The sequence below is a fragment of the Acipenser ruthenus genome, chromosome 49 (assembly GCF_902713425.1).
Source record: "Acipenser ruthenus chromosome 49, fAciRut3.2 maternal haplotype, whole genome shotgun sequence".
NCBI lineage: Eukaryota > Metazoa > Chordata > Actinopteri > Acipenseriformes > Acipenseridae > Acipenser > Acipenser ruthenus.
Window position 1 is genome coordinate 916,332 of NC_081237.1, and position 17,516 is coordinate 933,847.

The 17,516-nt window shown below is 39.2% G+C and overlaps 2 long non-coding RNA genes across 2 annotated transcripts in view; one reads left to right on the top strand and one right to left on the bottom strand.

The window, feature by feature from the left end:
* Positions 1-17,516, bottom strand: part of LOC131721844 (uncharacterized) — a 33,335-nt gene that overhangs the window by 11,944 nt on the left and 3,875 nt on the right. The gene's annotated exons all lie outside the window — the stretch shown is intronic.
* On the top strand, positions 5,824-11,004 carry LOC131721843 (uncharacterized). Its single transcript, XR_009319929.1, has 2 exons — positions 5,824-6,221; positions 7,742-11,004. It is a non-coding gene; the product is annotated as an uncharacterized LOC131721843 (long non-coding RNA).

A 17,516-nucleotide genomic window follows, 5' to 3' on the forward strand; every position in this document is an offset into this window, starting at 1 on the left:
CCATTAGATGGATACATGTTTATTATGGAATTGACACAGCTACCTACCACAGCCTGGAAATCCAACCGAAATGTAGGGCCCGGCGCATTTGAGAGTTGCTATTATGGGTTAATTTTCAGTGTAATATCTGTATAATATACTGATTATGAGACTCTTTCACATGTTTAGGGACTCTCTGTATGTTAATAATCTTGGTTATTGTTATGGAGGATCTCAAACATAATAAAAAATGTTTAGGGACTCTCTGTATGGTAATAACCCCTGGTTATTGTTATAGAGGATCTTGAACATAATAAAAAATGTTTAGGGACGCTCTGTATGGTAATAACCCCTGGTTATTGTTACGGAGGATTTTGAACATAATAAAAAATGTTTAGGGACGCTCTGTATGGTAATAACCCCTGGTTATTGTTACGGAGGGGCTTGAACATAGTGAAAAAAGTTTAGGGACTCTCTGTATGATAATAACCTCCTGGTTATTGTTACGGAGGGTCTCGAACATAGTCAAAAAACAATACATTACAATCCAACTTTCTTTCTTTCTGTCTTTTCTTTGTAATAGCCTATAAAATAAGGGTACAACATTTGCCATTTGTAGGGAGGGCTATTTTTGATGGATGTCTGGTAAAAAGGGACGGGTCATAAATCAATCAAAGTCTGGGGAAAAAGGGGAGGAGCTTAAGGATCATAGCACTACTATGAACTCTTCAGAAGAGTCATTTGTTGAAAACACTGAGAATGGGTTACAGATTATTCTGTGGCATGCTTTATTCTGTGGCATGCTTAATCCTGCAGCATTGATACAGTTTAACAGAATAAATATTATTCTTGTACCTAACCACGTCGTGTATGGTTTTAAAATAAGCACAATAAGTCAAATAATATTGTGGCAACATCTAGCAATGTCTAAAATAACAGGGTTTAAAAAAAAATATATACTGTTAACTGAAGGAGGCATAATCAGATTAGCCATTAAACCATTCCTTACCGCTATTGATTATTTGTTTTCAAAGAGATGTCTACCCCATTTGAATACAGTACACAGAACGATCAATTAGACACTGCCTCGTTACACGGCGTCTTTTTTACAGCCCGCGGATGTAGGCGAGGTGAAACTATCGAAAATACTTTTATTCATATTAAAACATTAGTTTTCACTTTCAAACATGCTTTTTATAAAATATTTATTTTGAAAATAATTAGAAACTGATGCTCGCATATTAAAAACGAGCTACAGACACGATTCTGCGGCATGCTTAATCCTGCAGCATTGATACAGTTTAACAGAATAAATATTATTCTTGTACCTAACCACATCGTGTATGGTTTTAAAATAACCACATTAAGACAAAGAATGTATTGGTAACATCTATCAATGTCTAAAATACATTTTAAATCGTTTTTTTATAGTACGTTACACATATCCAGGTCGCAGCCACTGCAATATTCAACCAGCAGATGGCAGTAGGTGGCATGCTTAATCCTGCAGCATTTATACAGTTTTTTTTAACAGAAAAATATTATTCTTGTACCTAACCACGTCTTGTATGGTCTTAAAATAATCACATTAAGACAAAGAACGTATTGGTAACATCTATCAACTTCTAAAATACCTTTTAAATCGTATTTTAGAGTTCTCTGTAATGTTAATAGAAACCAGTATGCAAATACGGGGCATTATGGGTAAGCTCCTAAAATACCCTAAATCCTTTACAATGCAGCCTGTGCTAACCTTTATTGTATTCAAACGAACATGTTGTAATATTAAAATCAACCATTAGATGGATACATGTTTATTATGGAATTGACACAGCTACCTACCATGGCCTGGAAATCCAACCGAAATGTAGGGCCCGGCGCATTTGAGACTTGTTATTATGGGTTAATTTTTAGTGTAATATGTGTATAATGTACTGATTATGTGACTCTTTTCAATGTTTATGGACTCTCTGTATGGTAATAACTGCTGGTTATTGTTACGGCGGATCTCAAACATAGTGAAAAAATGTCGGCTGAATCATTGTTCAACAAACTTTAAAAATATCAGCTGACTTCCTATAAAAAGGAAGCACTCTCGTTCATTAACAGTCTCAGTATCGTGGCAAGAGAAAGAGAGAGACTTTTGACTTTCAAAGGTCCTTTATTAATCATTAAAAGCAAATGTGCAAAAAAACAAACAGGTTAAAATCTGATATAAAACGAACAGTCTGCTGGCTTTGGGGATCAACCGAAGCCTCCCCAGCGCATCAGCTCTAAAATCCCCAAAACTACTTGTAACATTTCTCAATGTAAGTAGTTTTCCACTCTCCTGTTCCTCCTCCTCCTCCTCACAGGGAGACAGCAGCAGTGCTGGGAAACTGGTGTCCTCACTCTTCTCCCTACCTCGCTCCATTTCCTCCCTCAGGACCTCTCTGAGCCCTGGGGAGAGATAGCCTCTGACCTCAGCCAGCACCCTGTCTACCTGTCTCTCGCAGCACCAGCCCAGCCTGCCACCGAGTTCAGCAGCATTGAGCCAGCGAGAAAGCCCAGGAGACATTAGGTGAGCCAATCTGACCACTCCTGCCCTCATGAACCTGGCACACAGCGCCTCTGACTGAAGGCAAGGTGTCGAGAAAAGCGAGTTGTAGAAAAGAGGCTCCTCCAACAGGTGCTGACCATTCAGATTCTCCTCCTCTCTATCTACCTTCACACCTTTCCAGACTTTTAAAATATTCACATAAAATAAAGGCAGGTTGAAACTTTTCAGAGTGCTGTGATCAATTAAAAAAACATGTTTTCCTAAACCCAGCCCCCCCCCCCCACATTGTTGAAGAACAAGCAGGCCAGCTTTCTCCAGTGAGCTTTTTCTTCAGTGTACAGGAGCCTCTGCACCGCCATCATTCTAAAAGCTGCTAACCTGCTGGCGATGTCAACCAACCCTTGTCCTCCTTCATCTTGTGGGAGGTACAGGACCGCTGGCTTCAGCCAGTTCCTCCCACCCCAAAAGAACTCCAAAAACGTCTTCTGTATCTCTGAGACCAGCCCCCAAGGAGGGTCCAGGCACATGAGCCTATGCCATAGCATAGAGGCCGCCAGGTTATTAATCACTAGGACCCTCCCCCTGAAGGACAGGTGAGACAGCAGCCATCGCCAGCTCTGCAGTCGCCCTCTCACCTTGTCCGTCAGGCCGTCCCAGTTTTGCAGCCTGTCCAGTCGTGCTCTGACTATGCGCTGTGATGTGTGATGTGACCAGGTGTATTGGCGAGTGGTGGGATGCATACACCTCCAGGTGTCAACCAAGTCAGTGGATTCCAAAACTGCAGCCAACTCTCTCGCGGAGGGAGGATGGGGTTCTGCACTTTTACGATCTTTGTTAAAATCCACAGTACAATTAAAATCACCCCCCATTATTAACATATTTTCATCATTTACAGTTAAAAGAGTGCTTTAAAATCTCTAAAACTAAAATCCTTCCACTCCCAATATTTGGAGCATATTTAAAATATTTTTAAAAATATAGCTAAAATCCTCTATTTTTGCTGTTACTTTTAAAATCCGCCCTTTTATTATCTCTTCTGTCTTTAAAATGTCAACTTCCAAACCTGGTTCAAAAAGCACAGCTACCCCTGCGCTATTATTGGAACCATGGCTCAGAACACACTTCCCCTTCCAATCAGCTCTCCAGTCTGGGTCATTACTGACATCAGAGTGCGTCTCCTGCAAAAGAGCCACCCCACCCACTTCTGATCTAAACATTCTAAAACTTGTGCTCTTTTAAAACTCTGTCTACAACCATTTAGATTAAAAGAGATCAAATGTATTCTTCATGGCGGTAAAATTGTTTAAAACCATAAAAGAAAACCAACAAAAATTATTTAAAAAGTTATAAAACTGGGCCATTTTAATCTTTAGAAGTTTCCATCATTCTCCTGACTATTACCACAATTTTTTTCGTCTGTACCTCCTTGGCTGGTCAATTTCATGCAATGTGGCTTTGTGACTTCTCCGCCGCAGCGCCGCCAGCCCAAATCTCGGACCCCGGTCCTCCAGCAGGCTCGATCGCCTTCAGGGTGGGCGGGCATAACTAGCCTGGGATCTGTAGGTACTTTCTCAGAGCTCCGCTCCAGCTGCTTCTTCTTGCCATCTTTTTTTCATTTTTCTTTATTTTCCTTTTATTTTTAGCTTCAGTGAAATCAATATCTTCACCGTTTTCTTCACTGGAGTTTTCTTCTGATTGAGCACTAGGCTTGTTTTTTTGCCGCATCCTGCAGCGGCTCTTCCTCCTGTGCTCCCTGAACCCCGACAGCCTCCTCCTGTTCTGCCTGCCCTGCCTCAGCCTCTCTGATCGGGAAGTTTATCCTTTGATGTCCCTGGACCCTGCACTTGAAACAGCGCATGGTGACAGTGCTTGCAAACAGCACGCAACTGCTTCCTTCTACTGTAAAGGTCCAGGCGACATTTATTTCACTGTAAGGATCATTAATTAAGTAAAATAAAAGTTTGTCTCCTAATAGACATGACATGTTTTAGCTGAAGGTCTTTACACCCCAGCGGAATGGACTTTATCGGGGAGCTGAGTTTCCCCTACCTGCTCAGCTCTCTCTCCCGCAATTCATTTTTTAAATACGGGGGTACATTTGATAAAAATCACCTTTGTAAAAGGTGTAGCAAGGGGTGCTACTTGTACTAAATTCCCCTGCACTACGAAACCCTCCTTCACCAGTTTATCTGCATACTGCGTCTCTTTAAAAAAAATCACCAGCCCTTTATTCATTCGAGACCCTGAACTAATCCTGTCATCCCCAACTACCTTGCACACCGCAAGCAAACAATCCTTCACTGACACCGCACTGTCCGGGACACAGCGACAGCACTGCCGGCGGGTCAGACCCCTCACTCCACCGGCATGAGAACTCGTCACTAGGATTCTACTGACCAGCCGTCAGCACAAACCCCCGCACACAAAACACACACGCACACACAAAACACCAAAACAGAATCAACAAGTAAATTAAATAACCAAACTATTTATTTTAAACTAAAAAAACTAAGCACAAAAGCAAAACAAATATTCAAAACAACCGCTCCTACCCTACGTCTTCCTGAAGCTTCCCACAGGCTCCTCCCACACAGAGAGAGGAAGAAACAGAGAGAAAGAAAGACAGACGGCATTTGAAGAGGATTTGCCGGATTAACGTTTCACTTTGAGTTGAAATGAAGAAAATTAATTCAAACAAAACTGCATCATATCGAGACCGTTTATGCTTTCAAGCGAACCAACTAAAAAATGTCAAAATACGTTCCACTGTTCCATTCAGTTGCTACATCCAACTTCATTGCATACAAAACAGAGTTTTATCTTCAAATTAGTAAAACGCAGAAAGGGTCATTGTAGTCTGCGTAGCAGCATTTACATTTCAAATACAGTGGTAGCCTACTATAACCTCTACTAAAACCATTATACACATTAAACAGCAATACAGCAATTAGAAAAAAAGGTTGATTTTTACTTACATAATCATAGAGGAAGTCCCTTGACTATTTTGGTTTTTTTTGCTGCAAAGTTGAAACTGGAAAGATGCTGTATGTGATTTGTGACTTGTCACAATTTTTAATAATAAAGATGAAGTTTATGTGGGATTTGTACTTGATATTCAAAGGGGTTGCTATCTTCATGTTGGTGGTTTCTCTGCTTGATTAGTTTCTGTTTACTGTATTTGGATTCCTGAACGGAGCACCAGTCTTTTTTTTGTTTAAACACTTTTGTAGCACCTGCACAATACTTTAAATTCGTAGATTTGTAGTTGAATTGAAAAACAATTTGGGTAAGAGCAGTAAAACAAAGTATTAAACAAGGCAAACAAAAGGCACAAGCCACGGCACACTGTGTAATTTTAACACTATGTCACATGACAGCCATAAATTCCATGATGTAGGTTTATCGAGTACTGTGTTCTCTGTGCACGTAAACGAAGGTTACATATGTAACCGTACGATTTGCTCCACAGCATTTATTTGCATGAAAATTGCACAATCTGCACGCTGCATTCTCCATTACAGATTTCTGATGACTGCAGAAAGAGGAAGCAGGAGGAGGAGGCCGTGACTCAGATTCAAGGAAAGGAGAGTGAACCTGGACCTGCTCCAGCACAGCACACTGTATGTAAGAGCAGTGGATCACCCGAGCCTGACCCACAGCCAGCCTGACACACAGACAGCAAAGACATCCAAAAGACATCCAGGTGAGCTGTGTTCATTTACGAATATGGGTGGAGGTGTACTTATATATGCTTTTTGTTAACAACATGCTTTATTTTTTTAATTTAAAGTACAGTGGGCTTGAAGTACAAATCTCAACTAGAAAAGGGAAAAGAAAATACAAATCAAATACACAAATGAAAGCTAAAAAAGTACTTGTAAAACTCAGAAAAAGCAATTCAAATATAATGAAAATTAAAGATATACAAGTAGAAAAACAAATACAAACCGCAAATACAAATTCAAGCAGGGCTTGAAATTAAATAAAAAACCTGAGAGAATCTCCAGGTTCTTCACTGAAGTTACATTCATATTTACACCCTTCCACTTGTAAACAAGTGTTTTGTGTTTCTGTTAAACAATGCATTTCTTGTCTGTTTTATGCTGATGTGTATTATGTTTGTGTAGCATGTGTGTTTTCAGACCTCAGATTAGCAATCTCCGTGTTCCAGCTGCGTCCACATCTCACATCCACTATAAATTTAATTTCACTTGCACTTTCTTTGCTTGGATGTAAGTTTTGTTGAGAAGCTGCTGTAAGATTTTTAAAAAAAAAACTGCAGTGTTTGTCATTTCCGTTGTCCTAGCCCCCTTGCTTCTGGCAAACTTGTGAGAAATGTGCTAAATGTTTGCCAAAAATGTACTGAACATTTTCTGCCAACTTGCTGCACGGTCACTTTTTTCACATGCAAAGAGGTGCTGTGTCGAAGACTTGTGGCAAACAGCTATGGCAACTTTCTCTTGGAAATTTATGACAGTGTTGTTGCAAATAGTTTTTGCAAATGTCCGATGAACGTGGCAGCAAACTTGTGTCAAAAAAGTTTTTTTTGTTTTATGATGCCTATCCTGCTATACCAACTAGTTTAAAAACAGGCGAGTTCTGGAAAATATTATAGTAAATAGTAATCAGCACTGGCAATTTTGAGGAAAATAGCAAAACAATATTATACATTGGTTTAAAAGTATATATATATATATATGTGTGTAGGTATTCTTCATAATCTTTGTTCATTGAAAAAAATAAACATATTAAAACCATTACAGACCCTTTATATATTCATCAACCCCCCCCCCCCCCCCCCTGTTTCATCTCAGCAACCTTCCCCATCCCCCTGTTTGCCTTAAATTAGAATATACAGATATACAAAAAAGGATGTTTATGGTGTCTTTGTATACACCTGGACCAATTCAGATTTAAAGGGACAGTCTGTATACCAGGACTTCAAAAGAAACAAAAGCCTCTCTATAAAGTATGAACTGTAACAATATATACAAAAAAAAGAAAAATGATAATTCACACTTCACTTGACATATATGCCTTGCTGTCTCAGCTTCTGAGGCTGGTGTTTTTATCCAGCGATATTTTCTCATGACTTGTCATTTCTCAACTGCCACAAGAAAAAACCAGCAGAAGAACACTTCTGGAGCAATAAATCAACAGGTGAAGTAAACGTGCTAGGGTGCAAATATGTTTTTTATTATTTATGATTATTGTATGTTACAGGAGACAGATCTCTCAGCAAAAATGTCCTTTTCTGATCTCCTGTACCCTGACAACCCCAAAAGGCGTGAGAAGGTAATACAGCTGCAGCAGGAAATCTACTCTCTGATGTCCAACAACTTTCGAGCCACCAACCGCCTTATCAACACCATTAACGACCACCTCCACTTAGATTTCCCAATCATCAGCATCCAGGAGAAAGGCACAGTGCAGGAAAACTGCAATATATTAATCAACTCCATGAGGAACATCCAAAAAGAGGTGGAGAAAATCGACGAGAAGCTGAAAGAGAAACTGGAGCCAGAAGCCTACAAGAAGCTCCATACCTGAACCTGCCGCATGAGCAGAAAAAAGCTTTGTTGCGTCTTGTTGTCCCAATCATAGGGTCTATAAGCACTGTTGCTGGAATAGTACTTATCACACTCATTGTTAAGGGGGTTATTCTGACCGGTATGGTAGTAGCGATTGGCACTGTAGCTACTTGTGGGATAGCAGGGCTGGCCTTGGCTGTAGTATTCATAGGGGTTGACTTAATAGCAAGTGCCATTATGGGTGCAGTGGAGAGGGACAAACTAGAACATGAAATAAGTGAATATGAAAAAGCCCTGGATACATTCAGGCCAGCATCACTTAAATACCAGGAAGATATCTTCTACGCCATCATAAAAATAGAAAATATTTAATGGGCAAACACTAGGGTGACCAGATGACTCTATAGGGATTTTAACACTCCCCTTAAACTGAATGCAAAGAAGCTGTAAATTAAGCATTGACACCTTTGCTTAATTGAGTGTTGTTGCCTTTACGGTGTACAGCAACAGTAATAATGATGTAAAACATCTGCAATTCTGAACATGTTTCACTAGCTTCTCTTCTGTGAATTAAAAATAAGTGGCCCTAGTGTAGGGTTGCCACCTTTTCCACAAACCAAAACCGGACATATTTCTCAATTAGCCTATCAAACACCATACTATCAGATCCTGGTACATATCAATAACATCATACTGTTGGTATTTTTAGCAGTCGAACTTGCAGGCCATAGTGGATACAGTAAAGTAATTCCTGCCTGGTTGCACATTTCGCTAGTTCAGTATCGTGTACATAACTGTGTAACACCATTGAAAACTCACAGAAAAACTCAATCATTCATACTTTCTGTCTACGGTACCCACGTTTGCTCTTATATAGTGTATTATACAGTACATTACTTTTAATGGACAGAAATCTTTAATTTAGTGTCTGCTAAATGTCTATAATAATAATAATAATAATAATAATAATAATAATAATAATAATAATAATAATAATAATAATAATAATAATAATCATAATCATAATAATTAATACATGTTAACAGTATGTATGCTTTGCCTTTGTATGCATTTCACCTAAAACCGGACATTCGGGTTTGTTAATTGGCACCCGGACACAGATGCCAAGAACCGGACTGTCCGGGTGAAACCCGGACGGGTGGCAACCCTACCCTAGTGACACGCACTGATGCTGAAATCAGTATCTGATTGGTCCAATCAACTGCAGGAATTGTTAACAGCTAATTAGTATTCCGGGTTTACATGGCATGGTAATTTAACAACAATACTTATTTACACAGAGGTGTAATGGTTCATTCATACGTTCTCCAGACCCTATCCGCAGCATCCCGGCATTATGGAGTCATCTGGTCACCCTAGCAAACACCCAATCCATGTAGAGCTCAGCATGTGACTATTTTTCAATATTGCTTTCGCGTTATTTCTTGAACTTCTGTTCCCACCTGCAACAAGGCATAGAGATCCTGCAAATCCCACAAGACAGAAATATTCCCCACTGAGAGCCCCTTCCCTCAGCTGTGTTCATCTTGCTTCCATGCCCCTGGGCACTACCGACTCCCACCCACCTCTGCGTCATTTTCTTGCATTTTAGAGCAAACATATTCTGTATACACTTTGATAACCTTAAACATATTGACTTCAAAACTTTGACCCACCCACTAATAGCAAACAACTCAGAATTGAATGGCGGTTGGTTTTGTGAGTAGAAGAAAACGCCTTCTTTTGAACAATCACACCGCTATTAAGTACAGATTTATCATTTGTGATAAGAGGGGTGAGTCAAAGTTTTGATTTAATCTGGCCCCAGGTTTTTAAATAACATATTTACTTTTACTTTCAAAGATCATGAATTTGGTGTTTTTCTGCAAATTACCCCTTTTTTTTTTGTTTACCCAACCAATCCCACCCACTACAACATATATTCGACCCGCTACTGCTCTATGGCAGCGGCCTGTACAGGATCCCAGTCCAGTTGCAAGTTTAAATTCCATTCATTTTACGATATTGCTACATAGTTTCCTGGTTTTTGTTTTGTTTTTTTGCTCCCCTTCATTAGAAGAATCTATGTAAATGGCAAAATCCCTTTCATGGGCAGCTTCCGATGGCTCAGAATAACCCATGTGATATGCGTAGTGTATGTTCCCACTTCCTGTTTGAATTACTTTGCACTTATCAACATTAAATGTCATTTCATAAGTGTCTGTTCAATCCATGATTTTGATCCCCAATCCTGTTCCTGGAGGAGCCGCAGTCCAACATGTTTTCTAGATCTCCAAAATGACCAGCACCTTCAGAACTGGGAAGAGTAGCTAAATTGGTCCAATTAGAACAAGACTTAGTTGAATTAGGTAGTTCAGCCCACAGCTGGAATGAAAATCTGAAGACACCTCGGCCCTCCAGGACCAGGATTGGGGACTCCTGGTCTAAGTCATTTAGTAAATTCCTTGCTGTTTGCCACTTCCCCACTTTGTATCATCTGTAAATTTAACTAGTTTGCTATCTATACCAGAATCGAAATAATTTCATATAGATCAGAAAGAGCAACAGATGTAAAACAGACCCCTGTGGTACACTGCTGCTTACACTGGCCCTGATAGAGGTTACGACCCTTAAGATGAATCACTGTTCCCTGTTTCTCAACCAGTCCATGTGAAGACATTACCTTGGATTCCTACAGTTTTTAATTAAGAATTCACCTTTTATGACATTAAACACGATGTAAATTTTGGCAATTTTTCTGTTTTCTTTTTGTCTTTGTATTTCACACAATTAAGAAAGCAGTTATTATTACGTTATTGATGCATATCACAAACACCTGTCACTGTCATTCAGTGAGCAACTGTTTAGACTCTATTTGTAGTGCAGCAAAACTTTTGGGTCATTTGCCAAAAACCTTGACCTCCTTTGATTTCAATAAAACAAAATTGTAATGAATGTTTGTCTTTGGGAGAAACTGTTAATTACGGGGGATTTAATACCAATCCGGACCTCCAAAATATTTTGTAGGCGACGTTTTGCTGAGTCAAGAACCCATTTTAAATCACCAACTATATAATACTTCGACAAAATCTTTAAAATGTCAAATTGAGTAAATAATTAGATCAATTAAGTCATTAAGAGCAGAAGTTGGAATCCGGTAGGCACTGCGGCCCCCCTTCCAGGAACTGAGTTTGACACCCCTGACCCCGTCCCTTTCGGGGGGAGCACGACTGCTATATTTCGTAGTATAAAAATTGTTACAATGTTCGCACAGTTAGGGATAGAATATAATTGAAAACCAGGCTGTGTAATGAACTTTTTTTGGAGTGGGTTGTTTTCAATAAAAGTATGAATAATGTATTTTGTAAACTTCAAAATAAAAGCAACAAATAGAATAGCTGAAGCCAGGACACCTTAAGAACAACTGTTGTAGTTCACTCTGTTGCTCGTTAATTGTTCATAATCGAGGAGGAAAATAAAATACATGATACTGGAGAGGATTCGGTCCAATAAGACCTGGGTGTCACTGATCGCACCCTGGTGGCTGAGGTGCCTGTGGCTTGCCCCACTTAATAGAGATGCTTTTGCGGGGACCCGTGGCAGCTGCCAGCTCACAGGAGTCTGCCGAGCCAGGCAGCAGGAAAGCAGTGGCATCCACTTCAACTTTCGGATTCGACCATTGAATGGCGCCGGTTGAATGCGCTGGGCCTTCCAACTGCGGTGGAGGAGACACCGCAACCTGCTAGAGCTCCCGCTACTAGAACTTTGTGTTGTTTTAAGATCAGTATGCCTGCTGAACAGTCTCTTTATATACCCCATTCATATTCTAACTTTCTTTTTCAAGTCAAGGCTCTTTCAGCTCCTTCAAAACATACAAATCAATAAAAAATAAATACAAATGTCCTCCTGACAAAAAATAAATAGTAGAAATACTACACCTTCTGATATTCAGGCCTTTTTGACATTAAGTTTGAAGTACCCATCTTGTTAAACAACATTTTAACATGACAACATTCATCCATATCTGCTGTGTTAGTGGTGGATGACAAATTGTAAAGAATGTTTGTGGGGTTGCGTGCTTCGGCTAGATGGTAATTGAACTGGGTTACCGTCACAGAGATGATGACTGTACACAGAACGAGACGGCCTGGCAATGTATGTCGAATGTATAGGCAGGGGATGCGTTTGAGCTATTCAAATTTTGTGTGCAGACGTCAACATTTCTTTGGAAAAATGAGTCAGCTTGAAGTGGTGCAGCTACGTTTGCCTGAGAAATACTGGTATGTGGAGTGACTTTCTCTAAAATGTAAAAAAAAAAAAAAAAATGTGTCATTAGCCTCTTAGTTAACACTGTAAGATGATTCCTGTAATTCTTACAACAGACGTTCTTCCCAGGCTTGTTGCTCTCTTCTCTGCCTCTCCATCCGTCATTGGTATCTGAAGACAGTTCAGACATTTAATCTAGAAATCTAATATCGGTGCCTTGGTTCAGAAGGACAGCAAGTGGCAGGGAGCCAATTCATTTGTATCACTTCTCCTAAACCATGAATTTAGAAGGTTCAGCACAACTTGGCTTGATATTTTTCATTGCTTTAACGTACTGTGCTTTCAAAAGCTTCCATCTTGTTTCCACTTGGTCAACCCTTCTGTTGTTTGTATCCAGCAGATGGCATTTTTTTTTCTACCACTCTTTCGAATATGTTGTTGTTTCAATTGCTTACGAACCATCAATGTTATTTATAATTTGGATTTCGTCAAGATATTCGATTAACAAACCAGGACTGCTTTTCTGATTTCAGTTCACATGCGCGCCAAACAATATTGCAATCCTCTCTCTGGTTTCACAAGGTAGCAGAATCGGGTAACCCACGTCTCGCAAATTCGATTACCTTGAATCTGTTGACCAAGAAAAACCTGATTTCCCAATGGCAGGATTTCCTGATCTGATGACTCTGTAGTTGGATTCAAACAGAATTTGACATGTCATGTAAACAAACTGATTGAGGAGGTAGTCATGTCGTTGTGTTGTTTATTGTATTCAACTGTATTATTTTGCTTGCTAATTTTATAAACCCTGTGTGTAGCTTTGGGAAAAACAAAAAATAAAAGAGAGAGGCTTTCAGCTCAAATACAATGCAATTTTATTTCCCCCAAAATGAACTCATTATGAAAAGCAGAACTCTAGAAATTCATTGGGCCGTCCGATTGATATCTTGCTTGCTAAAGTTAACCCAAGCTTTAAGTAAAGTAAACCCAAGCTTATATACATAGGAATAAACAAGTTTCAGTTATAGTGGATCTTTTCAGTGATTGGCAGTATATACAGTTTTTGGGTTATTAAGAGTTGCATAGCTTTGTGTACACAATGTGATTGCAGAATGCATCCTACCAGTACTTATAACATAACCCGTTTCTTATCTAAGAAAAATCTGCTTTTTTCAGAAAACAGCTTTTTTCTCTCGAAAGTCTTCTGCAGTTCTCAGAATTCAAGACTAATCTATCACCCCCCATCTTCCACTCAGATGCTGTAACCACAATCTGTTCCCCTACCCTGTCTCACTTCTGCTTTACACAACTCTGCCTCTCATATTGTACTTGATTTTTGGAAGGAAATAAAAATTACATTGGATTTGAGCATTGTCTTTTTCTTTTTTCTTTTTTTTTCCCCCGAAGCAACTTACTGGGTTTCTAAAATTATTTTCCAAAACAATACTACTAATGTAATAAACAACAACAAAAAAATCAACATTGCTTAGCAAATTCAACCACATTGAACATTGGAAGTTCAAAATAAAGAAATAATATATGCAGATGGATCAAAAAGGTGGAGGAGAAGTTTTGCTGCATCTCCAAATTGAATCTAATCAGTTTTGAGGAAGATCCAGAATGCGGCGAGGCATGTTGTAGGCATGATTGTCACAGGCAGCTGGATCCACTATTGGGGGAGGGGGTCAAAAGAGGAAAAGGAGCGAGCACTAGCAGTACAACACTTAAAGGAAGGCACAACAAGTTAGCCTGCAGAAGAGGACCACAGAGGGCGAGAGCGGATATAGGGAGAGATAAGAGATTGGAGGAAGGAAGGAGCTAGCGATGAAGCGATATAGGGATGAATTGTTGAAAACGATAGTCATGTGAAGTTACGCAAAACAGCCGAAGCAGAGTGTCGCTTCTTCGCCTTCAGAAAAAGATACTGACGGTAGCCTTATATCATATGTGATGGTCATCCAGTTGGTAAAATGTGTCACAAAATGCACATCTGCAAAAGGAGGAACGAGTTCAGATCTGACGTGGCACTTGCGTACTTATCATCCATCGGGGATCTCACTCAGCAATCAAAACACAATCTCTCTCTCACACACAGACACTCACACACAAAATGATTGCTGTCTCCTTAAATTTGCACAGCGCATATCAAAAAGTGTTTGTAAAACAATGACTGCACTCGCACCACAGCATTTTAAATAACAATTTCTCCAACCAAGGCTTCCCTGTAACCTATTATTATTATTATTATTATTATTATTATTATTATTATTATTATTATTATTATTATTATTATTATTATTCTGTTTAAGTATAACGTTGTTACTGTACTGGTGTAACGTACCATCTTAACATTTTGGAATTTGAATATGAAATGCCCGTTTCCAGGCATAATTATTTCAGAAACACAATCAGTCTGATAAAAAAGAACTTTGCTTAAATGTAACTGACAAAAAAATGATTTGGGTCACTCGAAGAAGCAGCTTTCAAGTAATGTATTTCAAATACATTGTGTAGCCACCTTTATAACATTTTAAATATTGAAATAGTTATTGATTTACATTAATCAGGCCTTCAAAATCATTACAAAGTTCTAGTTTTTACTTTGAAAATCAGCCTGAATCTATCTGAAGACACACTTGGAATTTTTAATAATTTAAAAAAATTGTTTTAATTTTTTTTACTCTCAATGGGCGCTATACTCAAAAGTGTCGGTACCAACATTTCTTAATAAGGAACATTTAATGAACGTTTAAGGAGTATTTGCACTCCTTCCCACACCCCGACTATTTAAGGAAAGAAATACCGCAGGCGTAACAAATACCGAATATTGACAAAATTCCGACTGTTTGGCTTGTTATCACCTCATTAACTGGTCGTGTAGGAGCTCGAAGTGATACACAAAAGTTTTAGTAGTGTTTAAGGAGATTTTTTTACCGTAATTATATTAACCGACAGTTCTGGTCTGCCCTTAAAGCATATAAGCTTAGCGTTCACCATAGGAACTGCCATTTCGTCAGCGTAAAACATGGATTTGTGCGCTGGTGTTATGGCATGATGAGTGATGCTGCCGCTGTTGCCATTGGTATTGCTCTAGTTCAGCTTTTGCACCATGATCCCGCAGCACATAAACAACAAGATTTCAGATGGCTTTTACCAAAAAGAATAAATGCAGCATTTACTTTAATAAATATGTTTTAACAAGAAAATCAATCAAGAATTGTGCTTCAGTACATTCGGTCTGCGGTTGGCCATATTAACTGTAGTCTATGTGGGCTATAATCATAAATAAGTGCACATTCAAATACATTGCATGTCAGATTTTCTTTGGAAGGGTAGGGTGAAGAAAGGGGATGGGGGATTTTATTACACCACTCATGCTAGCGCCTTTTGTGACAAGAAAAACACCACTGCAAAAGTGTATTCAACATAATGAACAATGAATGAATAAATATCAATATAACATGTAACTGTTATGTTGCATACTACTACTACGACTACGACTACTACTACTACGACTACTACTACTAATAATAATAATAAGGCTGAAAGTCCGGTTCGCATTGCCTTGCAGAAACAACCTCGGGATACGGGCTGCATATATCTACCAGAACCAGCCTACATTGTGTTCTGGGCTTCCCATGCAGAAGCAACTTGATCAAAAAGCAGTGAGTTATAAGAATGCAACTAAATATATTATTATTATTATTATTATTATTATTATTATTATTATTATTATTATTATTATTATTATTATCAATGACAATACTGTACAACACAGACAACCGCTGAGGAGTTAGCTGACCGTCTGATATAAAAAAAAAAATGAAACTTAAAGATAAAATGATTATTTCCTAATAAACCTGCATACTGAACAGGATATAAACTAGCAGATGAGGTGACTGCTATATGCTGTTTGGAAGCAAAAATAAAAATAAAAAAGGATATCATAGCAGGTTTAGGTATCTCCATATATCGCAACATTAAAATCCTTCCAAGCCTCTCTCCGTGCTCCCCCTTCTCGATGTGACGTTAGCCTCCTGCAGAGCTGGACCAATCAAAATGCATTTTCTTACAGTTCTCGGTCCTAAACCTGGCCTGAATGTCAATTATACACTTTGTTTTCACTGATGGAATCCTAATTGATTCATCCTTAAATCCTTCGGTACAATGTGGGCTCACCAAATTTCCTTATTTCAGTGGATTTCATTTGAGTATCGCTTCGATTTTCCGACAAAGTGGTAAAAAAAAAATGTTTGGAAAAATATTTACCACACCACTATAATACCGACACTTTTGAGTATAGAGCCCAAAGTGTTTGTTTTTTTGCGCACTGTTTGAAAAATGACAGTTATCAGTAATATTATGATAATATATTGCTGAATTGTTTTGTATTGCTGACCAACCAACCGCATGGCGATACACTCAATGTATGCCGCCATTCCCGCGCCAACTACACAAAATATTGTAGCGATCCTGGGGTCGCGCATGTAAAGAGTTAAATATGTGTTGTTGTACATCTTATTCTGTAATGTTCTGGCGGGAGTTGTTGCAATGTTGTGCGCCAAATGTGTGCTGCCAGTCCCGCCGTGATCGCCCAGTCCTAGGCATGGATGCAGGTTCTGTTTAGCTTGTGTTGTGTCAGGTAGGACGCAAGACTCTTGTACTTATAAACGTTGTTGTTTATTATGTGTCAGAACAAACACTCACTAACACTCAGCTTTATTTCAGAAGTCCGACCCTGTGTTCCTAGCCCAAGCCGTCCCCCCAGGAACCGTCACCCGATTTTCCACAGTTCCCCATTACGTCACCCCTGTAGCATCGAACATGCAAAACTCTAAACATAACAGCTTGCATGCCTGGGATTAGGCGAGCTCGTAGGTACGGGGCGGGACAGCTGTTGAAGAGCATAAATACTGGGTGCAGGGCCCACGAAAAGAAAGAGATTCTGCTGAGGGCTGACTAGAAACTGCATGTGTTCCTGATTAGAAACTGCATGTGTTCCTGATTAGAAACTGCATGTGTTCCTGATTAGAAACTGCATGTGTTCCTGATTAGAAACTGCATGTGTTCCTGATTAGAAACTGCATGTGTTCCTGATTAGAAACTGCATGTGTTCCTGATTAGAAACTGCATGTGTTCCTGATTAGAAACTGCATGTGTTCCTGACTAGAAACTGCATGTGTTCCTGACTAGAAACTGCA